This window comes from Helicoverpa armigera, chromosome 10 (genome assembly GCF_030705265.1).
Source record: "Helicoverpa armigera isolate CAAS_96S chromosome 10, ASM3070526v1, whole genome shotgun sequence".
Lineage (NCBI taxonomy): Eukaryota > Metazoa > Arthropoda > Insecta > Lepidoptera > Noctuidae > Helicoverpa > Helicoverpa armigera.
Genome location: NC_087129.1, coordinates 5644149 through 5665822, shown reverse-complemented (window position 1 = coordinate 5665822; position 21674 = coordinate 5644149).

Sequence of the window (21674 nt, the reverse complement as noted above, 5' to 3'; positions counted from 1 at the left end):
GAGAATTTTGGGATCAGCACAAAGTCATGAGAAACGCGCCAGTTGCATAAGATGTGAAGAGGTGCAAATGATGAAGCCTGGCCCGATAGTATAAAGCAGAAAAAGTTTCGAATCACCGAAGCCGCTCTATCCGTGGATGACTCGTATTTCACCTGCTACAGATGTGGCAAAATGTGTCAGCCACAAAAATATATGCATGCTGCACTAACAAGCACTGCCACAGTCATGTAGGTTCTTATCATGGTTCTGTGTGGCCAGTGATGATAAAACTATAGAAACAAAACTGCTTTTTTTAGCAATTATTCGAGTAAGTTACTGGTACCTTTAATGCGTACCTATACCTAATGACTGAACGCTCTGAAATTTCTCCAGCAACCTTAACTGGGATGGGCTTGTCTAGTTTTTCTTTTGATTATGCTTTTGCTTTACCTACTTGCCTAGGTACATGGGGCAGTAAAAGGTAGATACTACATCCCTCAACCGATGGATCGGCTAGCTTAACTGCTTACTTTTAATCAGGTTCGTCTGAGATATAATTTAGAAAATATGGCTGTCTTGTCAAATTCATCTTGATCGGTAAATGTAGGGAACAGAGGCTGACGTTTAATTATTTTCCGAGGAAGTTTTGACTTAGTCTGTCGAATGGTGTAGATGTGTGTCCTTTAATAAGCTCTGGTGCCTTCCACTCTTATCTGTCATTTTCCTCAATGGAGCCAGACTGTATTGCAAGATGAAGGAGGTAAATTCCTACTTAGGTACGTTGGTCTTATCTAGATAATTATTTCTTGAAAAACCTACGCCCGACATAGCCGATTAGTTTCAGTACGTAGTTATGCCACGGATTACTTAATATGCCCTTGCTTAGGGAGCATAGGATACGTACGTCGTACGTATTCAAATTGTCGAATTATATTATTAGTCTTTGCCTTAATTTTCTGCAAAGAAACTACATCCTCATCCTTCTGACGTGAAAACCTGAAATTACCGATTAGTTTTGTCAGACGTGGGCATACGTCTAAGCTTTGGTAATAGGTACCTAAGCACCTTCCCTAGCTATTTATCTACCTACCTAAAACAAAAATGGGTAGATAGGTGGGCCGTAATTTGCCTTCAATTAAAATAATTAATTTCAACAGAAAGAACCGAGCTATTAACACGCTTCTAATAATATTAAGTGAAAACTTGCGTACTTAATAACAATTGAACAATCGTAATAATACTTACAGTGTTAATAAACACAGCAGTCATTCGGCAAACAAAACATTATGACGGTGACACTCTTGAGAAATCAAAATGTGGTGCTTTAAAATGATATGGAAACAATAAACATAAAAGCTGCGGCGTGGACGGCGCATGTGATTGCTGTGAATTAATTAAAGTGGTTTTCATTAGGAGCATAAATGCGAGTGGCGGCAGTGAGTCGTGCGGCGAGAGGACCGCGGGAGCGCGGCCGCCATGTTGTCCGGGGCTGGCAGAGCGAGCGCGCCGCCAGGGCGGGGCCTGATCGCAGATAACAAAGCTCCGCACGAACGCTGCCCGCGGCCCGCCACACGTCACCGCTGCCTCTACCTGCGCCCGATACACTTATGTATTCACCTATGTTTATTTATACATAATGACGATAGTTCGGTATCTGTCTATAACCTGCGCAGTTAGGTACCTCTGCTTAAAAATTAAAATTAGTAGAGATAAGTATTTAATCGTTCTTACTTCATTAATCTTTCCGTATCGCTTATTGTCTTAAGCAAAACGCAATAAAACATCTAAACGTAACACTAGCAAACATCAAAAATCGCTATTAGATCACGCTTTTGTTTACTCTAGCTCAGTTTATTTACATTGTACGGAACAGCCATATAATGATTACCTAGTGACATTTGAATGTGTTATCTCGTCGTGGATGCAAGTCCCACTATAAAACCCTTCTACGTAACACGTGATGTGAACGTGAGTGATTTACGGCGACGATCGGACTACAATATATCCCAAGTTTACTTTAGACTATCCGAGCGCGCCCTGCACAATACTTTGGATAATTTATTTACACGCGACGGGTAAACTTAGGCCCTTTATCTCTTTGTTAGGGACTTTTAGGTAAGATAAAACAGATAATGTGTTCCTTTATGTGAGTAATCGTAAAGTGATGTCCGCCCCGACGCGGCCTCATGGGGTTTATACCAATAAGGGTATTGAAACGACTCACTAAATCCGTACAGAATTACACGCCACACGTCTACCTACAGTTGTTAAAGTTTTCCTAGCGTTTATAACATTGACAGATAATCGTGGAGAATGTCTTTATCAAGATAATAAAACGCTTAACTCATAGCTACGTAGATCATTGATAAACAGATAACTATGTGGACTTAGACTTGCACGCTCTTACCAGTGGCGGATTAACCCTATAAGCACAACAAGCACGTGCTTGGGGCCCCTGTTCTCCAGGGGCCTCCATCCTCTGCATCGAGATTCATCCACAATATATCCGAAATCACAAGGCGCGAGCAGTTCGGGAGTGACCCTTCATACACCCCCGCCTCTAAACTTGATTGGTCGCAGTGCTGTTGATTGTTGTACGATCGCAGTGATTTTTTTTTTTCAATTGTGCAGTTTTTGTTATACAATTTTTTTTCGGCTTCTACTCATCGTTGGGCAAAGAATTAATAGGCAACGATAGCGTTCCGAAGTCGCTATCGTACAGTCGTTGGGAAGCTCACGCTGTAACTACGAGTGCAATATAACAAACATATCCGAAAATTTTGGATGCTTTAGATCAGTGGTCCTGGTGGTGGTGGGCTGGTGGTGCCTGGAGGCATTCCAAGTGGTCCGCGGACCGCCGGTTAAGTCCGCGGACGTTGTTATCGATCTTACGTTATCCATCTTACTTGTCCAACAGAAAGAAATGAAGGTTTGAAATGTAGCTCTTTTACGAAATTTTAGTTCTGAGTCTTAAAACATAATCAAGATTTCCCGCTCGCTTCGCTCGCGTTTTCAAAAACTGTATGTCCTCGTTTTTACATTTGTCAACAAATTAAAAGTTAAGTACGTTTGGGCTACATTGTACGTAATTTTGGTTCTGAGTCTAAAATAAAAATAATTAAAATTTCGCGCTCGCTTCGCTCGCGTATTCAGAAACTATGTGCCTTCGTTTTTGCATTTGTCAACAAACAAAAAATTAAGTACGTTTGGGATAAATTTTACCTCCGTACGAGTCCGAAAAAAATTTCGCGCTCGCTTCGCTCGCGCATTTGAAACTACATGTGCATCACGCTCGCTTCGCTCGGTCAATTTCTTCAACCTTCTATTTCCATTTAAGTAATAGGGGGTCTACACAGGCTCTGTGCTTAGGGCCTCGGATACTCTTAATCCGCCACTGGCTCTTACCCGTACCTATTCCATACCTACCTATACATAATTTTTAGATTAATCAACATTGCTAAGTAACAAACCAAATAAAAATGAAAACTCTCGAAGGTAAATGAATTTTACTAAGCTATGTAATACTTTTCCGCCAAGCTACGTATTTCGTAGCAATTGCCAAAATCGTAGCAAAAAACACTTCATACAATCAAATGGGCCCAATACTATTTTTATATGCTGTATATATAAAACACACAGTGAATATATATACCTGAAAACACGATGACAACAAGAGATGATATATTTTTCTAAATATAATTATTTTAGTTTTTAATAAGTACCTCGATTTCGTAGAACACCGTAGCAACAGTAATTTTTCTCTTGCGTAGTAATGCGGCGGTGTCGAAAGTATTATATTTATATTTTCATGATGGCAATTTTTTGTGATATTAAAAATATTTTATAGTTAAGACGTCGCTTATTGTAGGCAAGATATTATAATATTTTAAAATTAATACTTTCTCATCGACAGGACCGAGTATCTTTGTAAGAAAGTTATTTTAATACTGATGATGTAAAAAATACCAATTATGGTGATTTCTAACATTATTTAGTACTCTTCCCCATTCAAACCCATTTTTAATAATATCGCTAAGACTTTTTCACGAGTTTTCATTATTATAATAACCATATTTTATCAGCCACGGTAGATCGATTAACAAACTACATTGTCAATATAAAATAGTATTTAATCTTAAGAAAGAAAACTTTTAACGGTATGCATAACTTAAATTATTATTTCATACTCGGCTGCGGGAAGTTGTTCCCTCGGGATCGGGACGTGAGCGGAACTGTGGGGAACAGCTTAAAAAGGTAAAGCAAGGTTGTAGGAGGTGTGTCTGTCTGTGGAACTACTTACTGAACTGATTTTGAAAAATATTTTCCCAATAGAGGTTACGCATTTTTGTGAGTGTCATATTTTATCCTTGTAGATACGGCAAGCAATACTCAAGGGATGCACCTGACGCAAGCCAGACCGCGAAAACAGCTACGTAAAATAGGCGTATGTAAATCTATACATATAAGTAAGTAGGTAGTTGGAACTTCTGCCTATGTTTACAGTTTTATCACTATTTCATATCGTTGCTACGGCTAAAAGGCGGATACTTTACTTATATCTAAAGTTGGGAAAACCACTAGACTACAGAAGCGCCTAAGAAATATAACGCTACGCAAAATATAGACCCAAGTTCCTTTTTTTTCTTTTAGACAGTTGAGCTTTTCAAATCATTAGATATTGCTGTTGTCTTTAAGCATTTTGATCAAACGTACTTTTTATGTGATCTTTAAAGCTCTTCATTTAAAAATATCATACTGACAAAAAATCTTTTTTTTTTAAATAGGTTCAAAGATATTTTATTCTCAAAAAAGACACAGTCACTTACTTGAGAACAATAAACAACTTATATCTAATATAAAAAAACTTTTTTAAATTGATATTGCTTTGAAGGGTCATTGTGTTAACGTCTATAAATCCGGGGCTGCTTGGTGCCTAAAAGATCATCCCTCAAGCTTACATATTGCTTTAAATAGATCTCTGTAGCATATATTTTATATATATTACGAAGTCATTTACCATAAAGCGACAACATCCATCCTCCGAGCCTTTTTCCCAAACTATGTTGGGGCCGGCTTCCAGTCTAACCGGATTCAGCTGAGTACCAGTGCTTTACAAGAAGCGACTGCCTATCTGACCTCCTCAACCCAGTTACCCGGGCAACCCGATACCCCTTGGTTAGACTGGTGTCAGACTTACTGGCTTCTGACTACCCGTAACGACTGCCAAGGATGTTCAATGACAGCCGGGACCTACAGTTTAACGTGCCATCCGAAACACAGTCATTGGTGTCTAAGATATACTTAGAAACCATAAAGCGACATCTTAAGTTAAAATTGAATTAAGTTTGCTGCTGTGGGATTTGTCAGTGGGCATTAATTTTAAGCTCAAGCTTGGCGTATAATCAATCAATCAGCTTGACCGCTTTCAAATACGAAATACTTACGCCTAGTTTAATGTTACTAAATCGTTATGCAACGTTAGTGGAAGTTTAATTTATTTGTGGAGGTAGGACTCGGTCGGACATGTGCGGAGTTCACACGGCGGCTGATTTACGAGTCGAGTCGGCGCGGCGCGGTGGCGTGACGCGGCGGCGGCGCGGCGCGGGCGCGGCAGGTACGCGGCCGGCCCGACTTTATAGCGGAACTTTAATTTACGACCGCTCTAAATTACGTGGATTTACTGCGCGCCTTTATTGGCCCGCTCCGAACGCCCCCGCCACTCCCGCCCTTCTGCCTCCCCCACTTTTGACTGTTTCCCTCCTTGTACGACGAACTTCTGCTCGAAAAGTGCATGTAGCTTAAACTGCATAATTTAATGCCAGTAAAACTTATAGCGAATCCAAACTACCTAACTCATAAATTCCGTACGGATTCAGTAGCATGGAATATGAGCACAGAAGTATGAATCAGACGGTAAATAAATAAAACACTTATATTTGCCGCTAATTAGATTTTATGTGTGGTAATCATCATGTCGCGTTGTCGCTAGTAAACTGAGTCAATGTAAAGATAAACCTAGTGACCAGTCCATAACTTTCATTAGATGACTCATGCACTTATCCGTTGTACAAACTTTTAAGTGAAGCATTTTTTATCCTCACCTTGGAATGTATCAAGTAATCGTGAAAAGCTATGTCCCGGTCCCGTCGGCGAGCAGGCGCAAGGCCACGTCACATCCGGCCTTATCTACAGGAGAAAGCGGATGCTATGCACGCCGTCGGCGGTTACTTCAAAGCTTCGAAGCCCTTTGTCGGCATTTCATCTTAATTGCTCTTGCAAAACTACCTAAGTTTATTAGCCAGTAATGAAGTAAAATTATCGGCGAAATGTGTGCACGTTCAGGTACTGTAAACCTGATTCAGTTTTTAGCAGCAATTTGCAGAATATTCAAGAAATGATCTAAGTAGTGACAACGTTGAACTAGACTCACTAACAACGTTTATGTTCCTGAAAGCTATGAGAATCAAATTATACATTTAAAGCTCACCTACTCATTGTCTGAGTTCACATTCTTAAAGTAAATAATATAGACCAGTGTTATATAAAGATTATACATGGTAACGTGTTTTTTGCTTGTCTGTCTGTTCACCTAATGAGAGCTAAGTCATGTACCCGTGTCCTGAGAACCATTTAATGGCCTCTCAGCCCACGGCCCGGCTTTTAACTTCTAATCTAAGCCTATTAAACATCACGAAACCCTCTCCGATTTCTCGTGAATGCATTTCCAAGTAACCAAGCCGATATAATTGTAAAAAATAAAACTCGGGACGGACAACAAACACGTTTTACCTAAGCATAATTTGCATCTGTCTTGTTCAGTTATATTGTATCTGAAAGCGCTTTTGTTCAGAATTGTGTCTTATTTGTAGGGTGTGAAGGTTGAAGATAGTATGGTGGTGTTTGGTTCATAAGCTGATTAGATTGGAAGGTTAGTTTTATAGCGTTGGCGGCTGGGCAGTAATTGGAAGCGAGGATGCGCGGGCGCCGTAAAGCGGCAATTGACCAGAAAATAACGAGCCCTCGCCCGCGGCTATACTTATAGGCACATATGTCTCTTATATACAGCTGCCGTATGCCAACGTTTTTATTGTCTCCGAAAATATTTTTATCATTAAGTTACTATTTAAAACTCCCCTGAAAAGGCTACGAAGTAGTCACCTTTTTTGCGAAGTGTTTTGTGAAGTTTAAAAAATATATTATTCACTAATTTAGTTTTAGATATAAACGGATACCTAGCTGAAAAATTTTAATCAAGAGATATGAGGGTTTTCCACAAATGACAAAATCTGACCTAAGTGTGATGCATTAAGATGGGGTTTTGGAAATTCTTAAGGACACAGTCATTTAGGCAGGTATCTAAATGATGAAATTAAATGTCATAGGTAGGTATGTTATATCGCAAGGGATTTTTAAATGTATCCTCAAGAGAATAAAAATACGTAGGCAATATAATCAAATATATAAGAATTCGCAACTACGTCACAATGATTACAAGACAAGGTTATTCTAAATCTCAACCAGTCCCAAATTAACTCAAAAACCACAATGAGAAATAGTATAATTCTTATCCTGAATACCATTTATAGCTGTAAGTATATAAAGGACCGTTCCTGGACTGAGACAGGACATAATCTTGGAATTTCTGGGAAGTTCCATACATCACTGTGTCCGTGAATTTAATGATTTTTAAATACTAGTTCTTCGTAAAGTTTTCTATCCATCCATTCCATCGCGGTATGTAATAAAGCTACTTTTAATTCTTCCAGAATCTACTACTACTAGACGTAAGATAGAGCTCTCCAAGAATTTGTCATAATTTTAATTGCTCAATTAGCTGCGCCATTTTGGTTTGATTTGCAGAATTGCGTCTAATTCTACGTAGGAACATATTTAAGAGCTCTATTTACATGGAACCTCAGTATCCAAGAGGTTGTTGGTCAATACACGCTAGCGGAAACGGTAGTCAATTACTTTTATATTTCTGACAAAATCATTCCCACAGGTTTGCGAAGTCTGAGGTCCCAAAAAATAGGACATTAGTACAAATACATAAGGTGGAATGAACTTCAGCAATCTAAAACAAGTTCCAAAGAAAAAGTCTCGTGTCTACGGCACGTTAACAAGTGTAAATAAATGTGTATCAAAATACAATCCGTAATGGTTATGGACCCACGCTGCGAACGAATAGAGGAGTCCATACAACTCGATGATGATTCCATAAATTTATACAGTGCACAATAAAAAGGCAGCTCGGAACAAAACGGCGTCACCTCGTTTTATGGACTGGCGTACGCACTAAACGCACCAATCATTGTTCCGTAGACCTCGCCTAGTTAAAACAATCAGCTCGGCGTCGCAGCTAATTACGCTGTGTAAAATTGGTGAATGACCAACTTTATTGGGATTTAGCGACTCAATATTGTGGCCGATTAGCTCCGAGGTAAACACCGTAAACTGAGATTCGCCTTGACACACATGACTTGTCTCGGCGCGTCTATGTTGGGGCAGTCGCATTCACGTACTGTCGCTAATTAAACACCAATAAAAGCTTTATTAAAATGGCCAAATATATGAATGCTTTAGTACATACATTTACGAGTTGGAGTTACACAATGTAGCGAGGTTGTAAAGAGAAACTTTGACGTGACATTAAACTGAGGTACTGTAAGTTATAGATCAAGATTATTAACTTACATAAAAGGTACATCCGCCGCTATTTAGACGTCATATCTAGAAACAAAAATAGAATGAATAACTTAATTTTAAATAACACGATTATTTACCTGTATTTGGTAGTTGAAAGAGCTATAGGACAAGTAAAGTTTCTTGTTGTCACGAAAGTTACATGTAGATCGAAATTTAATATTTTACAGTTTGTTTTCAGATATTATGGTATATAACAGACCAGTAAATACAATACCTTTTTAGATAAGGTGCGTTTTGGCTATTCTCAGAAGTATATATTTTTATTGTGTTAGGTATTCTACGTGAGTGATATCGTTAATTACGAAAGATACGTTATCCACCTTTATACCTATCTTATGTAACTGCAGTTTTCTTTATGAAAAATATCTTATACCTATTTGTTTAAACTTGCTGCAATATAAGACTAGTCGTAAAACAATAAACTTATATAAAATGTTAATTGAAGGAATTGGCATAATGTGTGACGCGCTTCTGGATCAGAAGTTGTTGGCATTTGGACTTAAAATATACAGTCTTTTTTATGCTAACATCTTATAATTGCAACGCCAAGCGATTTTTCAGTAACTTTTATCGTCAAACATGGTGAAACTCCGATGTGGACAACATGTTAATTTAAATTAAACTACGTAAGTAAGTACCCATCAAAGAACGGCATTCTATTTCTGGTCAAAATTGAGTCGTCAAAGAATTTTATAACTCGAATTGGTTTACATAATGAAGATCTACGGACTACGGCACGCAGCGCGTAGGCGGGGCGACGCGCGGTGCGCGGGCGCCTGCGCGGGGCGGCGCGCCTCGAGCGGCGGATTAAACTCGGACAAAGGCAACACATGAAAAGCGCCGCCGAATCTGCTTATCACACCTTATTGTTTGTTGGCCGCTCGCTGTAATATCGCCCTCTATATATCAGCGTTCACGTGGACAGCCTTCATATATTATATCATACGCGCGTGTGTGTTTATGTAACGATAAACTTGGAGTAGGTATTACCACTCCACTCTCCTGCCCGAGTGGCTACGTTAATACTAATTATTATTTTCAAGTGTTCTCGATTCCTGGATAAATATAAATATTGATCTGGAAAAGTCCAGAAACTAAACTAATGATTTATTGAATCATGGATTCATAATCTGTTTATTATTTTATGCTAACCCCGTCATCCTGTTTAGAAGACAATATAGATATTTCACACCCTTATCTAAATATTTACAAGAACGTTAAAAAGATCTTGGGACTAAGTTGATCATGTCAACCAGTTCAACAAACATAGTTATTTCAAGTTAGTATTATAGATCAATAAACACAGATCTAGTAAGTGATGAGTGTTAATTATTGCTCTTAATCACAATAAAATTAAGGAAAATAATAGGAGTAGGTACCATAAATCCTATTGCAAGGATTAGAGGTCATTCATAGGGTTGCAAAGTTGCCTATTTAAACACAATGTTGCATCGCAAGAGTGTATCGACAATTGCTGAGCAACTAAGCCGTAGTTTATATAATTAGGAAGATGCTTACCTTCTTGAACATCTTGCGTGTTACTTCACCGGCAATCCGAAAGATCATCACTTACGTCGGCACCTTTTGTTTCCTAGTTTAACTAACACAATTACATAAGCTTGATAATTCATTATAGGAACGTTGATTTTTTTAAATATCCAAAATTGGAACTATCGCATTTCATTCCCCTAACTCATCAAACTGTGTGACTTATGCCCATTTTCACCAACAAATACCTAAATTAAGGGATCCCCTAAGAGCATTTACGGAACACTTAATAAGAATTTCGTTTTCACCAAAGTTTAGGTATCCCTTATGCATAGTTATTTATGTCAAAATTGGGAGAGCCCTTATTCTAAGTGGCACTTAGATTAAGAGATTGTTGGTGAAAACGGGCATTAGCAAATTATATTAGAACTCTTACGTGAATTCACTGCTTGCAAGACTCCTGAAACACATAAGTAGGTATTCAAGGTTTTTTACACAATAAATCCCAGTTTAATCCTAAAAATCAGGACTAGTATACATAGCATCGTCGCCATCCTCAAGCTCTTAGCCCAGTTTTATTTGGGACCGGCGTACCATGTTTTCTTCTTACATTACTCTTCTATCTGCCATCGCCTCAGAAGTATCTTATATTTTTCTAACCATGTCGACTTTCACATTATCCATTTCTTTCGTCATCCCCTTTCACTATATCCATCCACATTCATGTTCGTCACCTTCCTCGCAGCATGATCCTCATTAGACGGCATCACATGCCCACACCATAACAGTCGGTTTCCATATAGCTTTTCGGTTATCAGTGCCACTTTCAAACTTCATCTTGTATGCTTATTCTTCACTTTATTCATTCTCGTAACTCCATACATTTCCCTTACGCAGATCTGACCGGAGTCTTGTAGATCCTCTCCTTAAGTTTCTTAAGTAAGAATATAAAGGTATTCCGACGAATTAGTTAAATTAAAACATTTTACTAAAAACAAAAAAAAAGAAAGTACATAGGTATATTGAAAATGTTCATGAAAATTGTTTCAATGTTAAGGCTGGATTGCGAATTGCGTAAAATAAAAAATAGGTTCTGTGTACCTACTTGAAGTGAAACTGAAATTGGTGAAGCAAAGTGCTTAACTCTTAACATTTTACATAACAGTTTTCCAACGTTGAACATCCACAAGATCACGCTAGTAACTTAGTGCGTACATAAGTGTGTAAGGTACATAACTTGAAAACTTCAACGATGTGATTAGTTTTTTTGTCATTTTTTGAGTAATTGATGCCATAGTAAAATAAAATATTTCAATCCAAGGTTTCTGAGTGCTTTTAGCCTCATGCGGCCCACACGAGAGCAAAATTTAGAATGATTTTTAAAATGGTGGTACAATATCTGGGATCTAATAAATAAGCAACGAAATTAATTGGTATAACAATTTTATTGCTAAGAATCTTGTGCCAACGTTTTCTTCGTCGTCAGTACACTACCAACATTTATCTACAGTATTCATTGAATAATCTACGTTACTACACGCAATGCTATTTTTACAATATAATAAGCATATAAAAACCTAAGCGCTTTCAATGATTTTCTCAAAGCGACTGGCGTTGTTGTTTTATTGCTCCATCTGGGTATATAGGTAGGTGTATTGTAGGGCTCCAGTTGAATTGCAATTATAGGCATTGATACTGGTAGTTGGTACGTGGGGCGGAGCGCCGCAAATTGCCCACCGTCAGGGAACCTGGCTAACTACATATTTACAGCATTTTATGGCGCATAATCGCTGCTCTTATTAAAATTTAAGTGGTTTCCTTTCCTGACGTAACCGTGTACTTATATACGAATCTGAACGTTCGCTTGTAAAGTGCATGCAGGTACCGCAAAACCTTTGGCTTCTGTTGTAACAACTATCAAAATAGTCGTGATGAGTTAGCCAAAATCAATGTTACGCCAAGGCAAAATTAAAGTATATTTTATCGTGCGTTATAAATTGTAATCGTAAGGTTATGCCGAATACCGATAAACTATAATTTATAGTACAAACGTCACATGACTTTGGAAGCAAAGGCTGTTTAATTAGAAAGAGCGCCATTTTCTTCAATCAATTGTTGTGTAGATATGTATGTAAAAAATCTAAGTCATTGATTAGGTGTCATAAAACGCATAGGACAAAAAATTCGAACATTGATTTTTAGACGTTACTATACTAAAGAAAACTTAAATTCTAAATTATTTAAATTATTTAAATACAGACATCTTAACGCTCCGTTAACTGTTGCTCAACTCTTCCAGTTAATCCTATAAGCATTACTTTACGGACAATTAGTTTAACAAACAAACAACAGTAACCTCTGCCGAATTCCGCCTTCTTTGAACGCCCACTAAAAAGATTATTTCACTTGAATATACATAACAAATAATTCAATTATCTGCTGCAGTGTCGATAACGTTCCAAGTCGCCCGCACTGCATTGTCGGCTTTCTTTGAGGAATTAATACAATGGGTTTTTTACGTTACGAGGGATTTTCCCGCAGTTGGCAGCTTTTAGACAATGGCTTTGAGTCTGAGTCCACGAATGTCCGTGCATTTACCTAGGCGGTGGGTAATGCAGGTAGTCAGCTTTGTTCACGTACCGGCTAAATATTGTGTTGTTTTTACTTCTCGTGGAAACTAAAGTTTTGCGAAATATGAATTTCAAACGAAGTCTGCCTGACGTTAAATTATCTAGAGTAGAGTTAAACGTAATTAAGTCACATTTAATAAAGTTAATTTGGCCAAATAATGAGTATTTTGATGGGCAATTAATTAAAAGCCGGTTCCTAAAATCATTCACACATACCTATGCCATATATTTTAGACATTGTAATATATGTAGGTGCTTTAATTACCAGACTATTAAATTTAATTAAGTATTATACTTAAACTAGTACCTACGCTTCAGACATTTCAATCGTTATGCTTAAGTAAATTTACCAAAAGCAGAAAGATTGTTAGTAATATTTTCATCCTGTCCAATGCATAAGAAGAGAGATTAAAATATGAATCTACACGCTACCTCTATCAAAGCCACATTTGGTTTGGAATGTGTTAAGTATCTACAATAAATAACCTGAATCATAATAATGGAATGAGATATATAAAGTAGAAACTTAAATCAGCTTTGGTATTCCGTGAGATCAATTTGAAATTCAAGTAAACAATTATATGCTAGGAGGCGCGCAGCCCGGGTCCGCTCAGCTACGTTTATTGACCGGATCGTGGACAAAGACGCTGCCTTTACGACCTCGTAAAACCCACCATTGTTCAGGCCAACTCCGCAACAAACGCAGGCCCGCTTATTGTTAATACTTAAATAAGATATCCATTTTTTATTGTTTGGACCATTACGGTCAGCGTTTGTACATATTTTGACTCGAACGCCCTTTTGGGGTGATTTCCCTTTGAGTTGCCGCCCGCCTCCTTAGTTTTTGCAAACGATCACGTGCTAATGTTGCGAACAGTTTTCATCGCGCTTTTTCTATCTTGCCGACATTGTTTACTTTCGGCGTTTAACCATTAAGTATAATTGCAACAATAGTTTAAAATGAACCGTTAAACATGACGGTATATTTTGCCTTATCAGTTACTTTTTCGAATATACTTTAGCAAATATTTTTGCAGCTATGAAGACGTCGAACACGTTAAAACATGAATTTGGTCTTCCTCCGTAACTGAAAACTTTAAGATAACATTTTATTAGCCATCAAAGCCGTCGTAAGGCATCTACACACATAAGTGCACATACCTAAAATTATTTAAGATGACATTTTCCCAAGAATCTTTTAAGGGGATTTTTTAGAAAACTTCGCTTATCTTCAGCTGTCATTTCAGAATGAATTCTTCACTCAATTTAGGTATATGAAACAAGGAAATTATATTATTTTAAAGTTTCATTACATAAAGCCAACAATGTTATCTATATAGGCTCGCTTGTAACATAATTTCTCGGAACCAAACAGTTAAGTGCAATCGTTTAACTCATCAGTCGTCATGTTATTGTCACTATATGAAATGAGTGTGATTGTTGATAGCATTTGTTGTACATATAACAATAAAAGCCATCTGCTGTTGTTGCCTCCCAATTAAAGTCCATGTAGTACACATTTAATCATTAGGATATGCCATTCCTAATGATATATGTGTAACTTAACTGTGTGTGAAAACAGTATCTGATCATGGACCAAAATGGTTTTCTTTTTTCAGTAGATCCGCACATAACATTTTTATTTAAGAGTTTCCTACACATTACAAACTTTCATTCGGCCGACATTTCAATCATAAGTCAATATGAAAATGACGCACATTCACAAAAGATATTTACTTAGCCAGTAACAGACCGACTGAAAACTTTGATAGTAGGTAGTCATCATCAGATTTTTTTTTTTCGTAACTTTCGGCCCACTGTTTAGTCTGCAGTAAGTATGCGGGTGGGTAGGTACTCTAATCTTATTTAAAAATACATATATACTTACATTTGTACGTGTGAGGGACCTGTATATTCGACATAACGACGCAATCGTCAGGTAGGAACCTCCACAACTATTGATCGACGGAGTTTCGACGTATTTTATAGCGGGTCGTAAATTAAAAGTGCTATAAATATAAATCTTGGTCCGCGTCAAATCGCATCACATATTCATGCCTTGTGTTATTAAAAACCTAAATAACCGATGCCACTTCAAAAGTGACCCGTAGTGGGTACCTCAAATAAAATCTTATCTTGATGATCGGATGCTGAACGTATGTGTTATTAAACTGTGGTTGAATAATTTAAATTGTAACTAACGTTACGTTAATCTGTATAGGAAGGTGATGTATTTATATTTTTTCTGTTTATTTTAATTCCTCTAGGCCTCTATGGCTTTGTCGTTCTGAAAAAGCTAATTCCTTCTTTGGGAAACCTGTTGTTTTTTACATGTTGAAATAAAATATATTGTCAGGCGCCATTTTATCTTTGAGTGTTTTTATTCACATAAAATAAGATAATAAAATATTCTTTCAATAAATTAAAAACCTGTAACTTTCGGATTTTTATTATTTAACTAATTTGTCAAATGACATTTGGATTTTATTTTTAAAATAAAATATGTTAACATTACACCAAATAAGTATAGCTGAATGTCATGTCCTCCTCTTCTCAAGTTGGTTTCGAAAACAACAAAGTAGAAATAACAAGTTTTATTAACCTAAACTTCAATTCAAATCTGCCTACAGCGGTTCATTTAAAATTCAGTGTGAATTGCAGATGTCTCAACTTCACAAGGAAACTTGTCGGTCAAAAGTAGCAAAGCCAACGCATAGCATTAGTATTCCGTTTGAGAACAACCTATGAATTTCAAGAATTCATACAAAGGCATTGTCTAAGGTTTTTATATGTTGTGGCAAAACGCAACGATTTGTTTTATTTAACCCTTAACTTTTTCATATTGCTAGGTATACAATCCCTTTTCAATCAAAAATTGTGTTCTGATCATTTTCATTCCAGTTTTCCATCTTATTGGCTGATTACAGCATTTTCGTTAAAAAAAACATATTATGTACTTATTCTTCTGTAAAGCAATGCATTGGTATAAAATAATTTCCATTTACATACCCTATCTTGGCGCCGGTAACAGAAAAGCTGTGTGGAAACCGACGGTCATGGTATGGGAATGTGATAGAGAGGAATGAGAGTCACGTTGTGAGGAAGGTTTTGGACATGATATAGTGGAAGAGGACGACTAAAGAAAAGATAAATAGAATGTGGTTAGACAGACTGTTACTCCTGAGATAACATGTTGCGCCGACCCCACATAAAATTTGGTTAAGGGCATTAGGATGATGATCATGAGAACTAAACTGATTTGGAAAAATAGAACATCCGTATTGAGAACGCGTTAATTTTTGGGAAGACGGTTGACAAAGAACATTGACTCTTACTACAATCCTGTTCAATTCTTCTGATCCTAATATCTAAAGAACCTAATATAACCTAATTAAGTACTACATAAGCTATGACCACTTAGTTGAAATAGAAACAACACTGGTATTTTTATTGGAAGCCATTTGAAATATTCGTGTCAATTCATGGTAGATAGTTAGATACACAAAAATTCACTTAGCCTAAAAAATACACCGACAAGTATTCCTATTAAGGAATTGCAGAAAATATGTACCTTTCGTATATATGATGTACTTATTGTGCAAACGATAAACATATTCGATACTTAGATAAAAAATCAGCCATTGTTTGGTAACTTGTAAAAGTAATAATGACGTAATCGAAGCTTATGGCGTCACACTTTACAATGTTTTATTTTTATAGACGGATACATTAGTCAAAAGTATTGATTACTCTAGTACATATGTATGTACGTTATATAATATCCTCTTCTTGCCCTATACTAAATTAGGGTCAGAGCAATGTCTCCCGCTTCCATTCCTGTCTGGCAGTCATAGGTACCTACTAACATTGACTCGCTTCATTATTATGTCATCTCTCAGACAATCCGTCCGTCTTTTCTTGGGTCTTCCTCTGCCTATATTTTCATCCATTCATGCTTAACTTATACCTAAAGACCTACCAATAAAAAATAACTCCCAAGGACCAGGCCTATGGTCACATACTTAATTAATCCAGTGAGAATCCTCTCTGAAAACATAGGCCAGAACAATTTTATTTTTGCGAGCCGAACTTTTTTACAATAGCATAGATAATTTTATAGCACTAGTACGTCATTAATTGGCTAATATAAGGCATTAAAATAGCTACAATATTTTGGTCACAACGTTGATCGGTTTTTATTTTTAACTTGTTTATGATACGATGATACGTAGGCACTGGCTAATTGTTTTATCATATCGCACGGGAAGTGTGGATCTCGCCTATCTATTTAAGTATCCAAAAGTATTTTTAATTTTGTATCGATGCATGCATGAATAATCCGAGTGCCTGCTAACATATTAAATTATATTGAAAAATGGTATTAAATCTGAACTAGTTTTACATAGCCATTAGTAACAATGGACATAGCATTGTAGAAAGGTGGTAACTATTATGGTACAATCTTGAAAGAAGAACAGTTAATTTATCAGGAAAATTTCGAATATAGGTACTTGAACTTAAAGCTAAAACTCGTGTGTCCTAATAAAGAGAAAATGCACATGCCATAAAACTATGTTAGATTTCAACTAATGAACATGTCTTGAGCATGGTTTGTGGCAGTGGCGTGGCGGTGCGGCGGTACGCTTGATATCATACGATTCCTATCAACGACTTGTGTGCCTACGTCGACAAGATATGGCCAAGTCACCGAGGGAAAGCTGGATTAAAAATTAATTTAGGCGCTTTCATGTTCGCCGATAATCCAGACATTATCAAGATATCAAATCATGAGGATTAAACCCACCTAGTTAAATGTAATGCACACGATAACAACTGATTATTTATCTACTTACGTGTTATAAGTTGTATGTGATATTTTTTCTATAATGTTATAGGTACAAGGAAATCACGTTTGATCGTTGATCCGCATCAATTAATCCGAATACGAGCTGCGAGTCTTGTAATTTTCGCATCAAGGTTGTTACTAATTTATGAGTCTACATTTCTGGCTGTGGAATCTGACGCGCTCTGTGGCTTTTCAACTACTTCCTGTCTGTATGTTTGTTCTGTTTAATGACGTTTGTGATGATTTAATAGAATGATTACGGGTTGACGTCACCGGAGCCTGCAGTTAGGCGTGACGTGTTAACGACCTGTGAGACTGCTGTCAAAGGGCAAACATCTCGGGGTGAGCGCAAACACGATGAGCTCTGTTTGAAGAACGGCCTCTGTGTGGAGAACACTGCACGTCGCGGTGGTCGGGCACTATAGCATACATTCACATATAATAACCATACACTTGGTACAAAGCATGTTATAAATGACTCACTCCCAATGACAGGTCAGTTTTCATCCAGAAAATGATTATCGTATCACAGTCGTAGGCTTAAGTTAAATTCACAAGTAAGTAATTCATCATTTATTGCTCTGAAGTATTGTATTTAGGTTCTTATAAAGTTTCAAACGAGGTGCGTAGCATGCTATAGTAGCACCTATCTAAGGTTAGAGTGTCTTTTCCATATACTTCATTATGCCACATTCCATATACCTACGGCCATTATACTTCACACCCAGGGGTTCAAACTGCCAAACGGTGAATAGGAGTAGCCCTCTGTCTTCTTGACAGGTCGCATTAATTCATTGAATGCAATTAATATTGTAGTATAGTAACCAGCATCACCTCAATTGATGCTTTTAAAAACTGACAAATGTATGAAACTTGTTCAGGGAGTCAGTCAATATGCTCATAACATCACGATGCACCATTCTTGCGTATATTCTTATTAGGCCTAACTGATGTTGATGTTGCATGAATGACAAAAATACCTGCATTTTATTATTCGTATCAAGTGATGAGACATTACTTACTATTCCCTAGGCATGTATAATAAAAAAAAAACAGTCTTAATAATATATTGCAAGTTTCAAGCGTGACAATGCCTTCGTCCGCGACTGCGATTTCAATTCCTGGGTCTTGCTGAAAGTACTTAGTAATCTAATAATCTTGTTCACTTTAGCGACGGAAATTAAACAACTTTAGCAGGACGCACCCACTAAAGTTTATTTTCTACCGGCACAGCTATAAGACACAGCTTAACAAAATAATAATAAATCCCGGATGATATACAGTAAACATTATGCATGGTACTTAAAATTAATTAAGTAATTAGCCGAAGCTGCCGTTCATGTTGTTCAGGCATTTTCTAAAATATCAATTAGCTATGTACCTAGCTAGATGTGTAAGTATATTATATAGTACTTTCCCAAGCTTGTTTAATGAAGAAAGTACAGTGTGCGATTCGATAACTCATAAATCCATCCCGGGGTTTATAACAATTGCACGACTGCCTCGTTGGTCTAGTAGTCTCTTAGCGCGACTACTGAACTGAAATCAACTTGTGAGTTGTATTTAAGAAACTTTCACAGAGCAGCTCGGAGTCTGTAAGTTGGTGAATACGCCAACACGTAATAATTCCATTATGAGCTCGTAATAGTCCGTCTTGAGCATAGATATTATATGTCTATGGGTTGCGCCTAATCTCTCTCCAGCCGTGTCAGAATGCCATCGGGCTATGCCAATGAAGGAATAAAGAATGCACCTGTGCCTCTGCAAATGCTTGTGGGCAATTCATTATATTTTATACTGCTCAGCTGGCTGATCTCATTAGAAAGAAAGGCCGCCGTGGCCAACAATGGATTTGGACACCATTATGTCGTATCATTTTACCATAGGACATTATCCAACAGCGCATAGAAACAGCAATGTTGGTAACTATTTCATTTATTTTTAAAACCTTTGCCGTAGGACGTCCACTGTTGAACATAGAAATACAAAACATACCTAAATTAAAACACATCGGAATGTCCATAATTCCTGGGTGAGTCGGAAGTGCGGGTCCAGTGGGCGGTAAGTTACGAAGCGTCGGCGTCTTTGATGCAGCTCACAAAATGCCCTCAATAAGCATCGGTTTACTCAACGTTTAGCGCGTTCACATTCCTACCGCGCTTGCTCTACGGTCTAGGGTTGGCTTCACAGAACAAAAGACTGATAAATTGTAAAAAGAAATATAGAAATAACGTAAAATTCAGTATATTTTAAAATCGCCACTTGAAGTCCTCGTACGGTCGGACTGTAAGGCATTTTTAGTTGTTTTAATAGGAGAGGGTTGTTGCGAGTGCTCAGTATTTTAAACTACCATCATGTCGGTTTCATGCATTTTTTTTTAATTTGACGTATTTGATTTCAATAAACCTCTGTATATGACACCTAGCCGACGTAAAAATTGAGCCTAAGCACGAAGGAAAATATAGGTAATAGCATTTCCTGTCGTCCGTTCTACAGAAAGGTTTGATAAATTATATTTTCAGTCGAAGCCTAGGTATCCTTTCATCATCAGCTTATACTGTCCCACTACAGGGCATAGTCCTTCTTCCATGAAGAGAAGGAATGTGAGTTAATCACCACTCTTGCTGACAGACGATTAGCAATTTCAGACTTTAAAGTTCCTGAACTTTCGTGATTTTTACCTAGTGTATGCAAGATTCAGTTATAGAGTACATATAAATTAAGACCAGTTAAATAAATAGGCTTGGTATTAAACTGGAACTAGAGAGACTACTTTAAGCACAATAAATTATTTCTTCCAATTAATAATAATTTTAGTACACTGCTAAGAATAACAGAACTCGTTATAACCACTACGAAAAGCCCAAATGAACCTATTCATTTACCTTAAATCGGTACAACCCTATAGGGCCAATCACTCCCAATATTGACAGTGATGTTAAGTCAGTATTATGGGTCTAATTTAAAAGTAAGCGTTTATCTAACGCGAGGCTGCACACTTCCGTTGTACTCAAACAATGAAGTGACAAACGTATGAATATTTCATTCATTGGTCCATTCCCGTTCAGTAATTGCTCGATGTTCCGTATTTTAAGTGTTAAAGTATACGCATATTTCCTACTCAAAATTCTTGCTGGTCGGCCTGAGATATAGAACTTAATTGGATTTCATAGAAATACAAGCTTAAAAATGAAGCTCTGAAGTTAAAATACATTTTTGATACCTATAATAATCTCAGGTTTGGTGGATCGAAGAAGTTTCTATTAAAAATAATTCTACTTTTATTAAAAAGGAAGGCTGCTATAGGTAGTAACTTTCATTCTCAATCGGAGTTTTTCGAAAACGAAAATATCCTACCTAAATATTTTTAGGTTCAAGCAAGAAAGGCGAAAGAGAAAAAATGGAGAACTCTAAGAATACCTATAGGTGCTTACTATCCTTCCTCGAATAATGGGAATTGACCTTACGACCTTACTGTAAATCACGGAGAACGTGAAATTTTTTCAAATGGTCGTTTAATGTTTTTCATGTGAATGACTTACAATGCAGGATTTTATTTTGCGAACCTATGAATATTACTGAATATTACCTGCTTATTTCAAAAGGTAGGTAAATGTTAGTAAGTAGTAAATTATCTAAGTATCCGACAAAAATCCGGCACAGAAAATATTGTTCTAGCATTTGAAGTTAGTGAAGAGGTTTTTCATGTGATTTTTTAAATTTATACATAACCGGATGACTACATCCTAACTAATATTATAAATGTGAAAGTAACTCTGTCTGTCTGTCTGTCTGTCTGTCTGTCTGTCTTTTCTTCACGCCTAAACTACTGAACCGATTTGTGTGAAATTTGGTACAGACATAGTTTGGAACTTGAGAAAGGACATAGGATAGTTTTTATTTAAAAAAAAATATATAAAAATAAAAAATAAAATTTATTCCGGACATATAGCGCCATCTATTGGTCAAACCAAAAATATGCCGGAAGTCACTATATCATGCGAACGAAGTCGCGGGCAAAAGCT